The sequence below is a fragment of the Octopus bimaculoides genome, chromosome 25 (assembly GCF_001194135.2).
Source record: "Octopus bimaculoides isolate UCB-OBI-ISO-001 chromosome 25, ASM119413v2, whole genome shotgun sequence".
NCBI lineage: Eukaryota > Metazoa > Mollusca > Cephalopoda > Octopoda > Octopodidae > Octopus > Octopus bimaculoides.
Genome location: NC_069005.1, coordinates 13322885 through 13324337, shown reverse-complemented (window position 1 = coordinate 13324337; position 1453 = coordinate 13322885).

Below are 1453 nucleotides of genomic sequence, written 5' to 3'. Positions count from 1 at the left end.
GTGGGCAATAAAGAAATAAGAAACGTTAGCACGACGGGCGAAATGCTTAGCGTTATTTCGTCTCTCTTTATTCTCTGAGTTCAAATTCCGCCGAGGTCGACTTTGCCTTTCGTCCTTTTGGGTTGATAGATAAAGTACCAGTTGCGTACTGAGGTCGATCTAATCGACTGCCCCCCCCTCCCCCCAAATTTCGGACCTTGTTCCCAGAGTAAAAAAAAAAATAAAAGTGCTAATTCTGGGTGGGGGAGATTGATTGAAGCGAAGAATTAAGAGGTTCAGTACTGGTGCAAAATGCCTAAAATATATATATTATGTACATTATATATTTTATTTGGTGACTTCGGTTTCAATTTTAACGGAATCTGTTTACAACGAGGAACAATTAAATAACATTAGATTCTGCTATTAGCGTGACTTTCGCAAATGCCATGTCTTAATTCGCTCGGAGAAGCAAATGGTTTCTTTGTACATGAATATCTCTCTGAGTTGTTTATTATATATTCATCTGTTTGATTGTTTATATATTATGGTTACAATCCTGGTTTATTCCTTTCATATACATATATATATATGTGTACATAATAATAATACTAATAATACTACTAATAATAATAAATGCACCCTTTTAAAGCCTAGCCAGGCTCATGGGCCCGGTTTCCCGGTTTCAATGGCGTATGTGTCCTAAAGCTGGACGGGACGCCAGTCCAACGCAGCGTTGCTCATTTTTGCCAGCTGAGTGGACTGGAGAAACGTGAAATGAAGTGTTTTGCTCAAGAACATAACAAGAACTGGAGACTGTTTTAGCTGAAGAATGGAGAAAAATTCCTTCGGAAACAATTCAAACTTAGTACGAGTCCGTACTTCGTAGAAATCAAGCTGTAATACGATAATCTTTACCCATAGTAATGTTTAATCCTAAATTTTAAAACAATCTAAAGAAATTTTTCTTTCTAATTGTACTTTGGTACTCCTGTCCGAAAAAAAAAACAAGGCGTCATCCCTATATAGACCCCTGTTACTTCTGGGAAGGAAGACTGCATTAATGAAAGGATGTATATTCCGACTAGGTCTGAGACCTGTGCAGAGTCAGAGGACGCCATTGCTATACCAAAAACATTCTCCTTTTCTAATCTACTCCATAATCTACTATCAAATTCTACCTAAGTGGCTCGCGCGGCAAGTATTAAATCTATTTGGCGTTGGGTCAAATCGAAATTTTTTGTGCAATAATTCTCGAATATTCCATTTTCCGTCTGTCATTTAGCACACACACACACACACACACACACACGCATACACACACACGCACACACACACACATACACACACACGCACGCACGCACACACGCACACACACACATCCCGTTCTCCACATATACTGACCTTTTTACCGTTTAGTCGAGAACCTCTCTTTTCTTGTCATTTTCTGGTTCGTGCTCATCTTTCGTGTCCT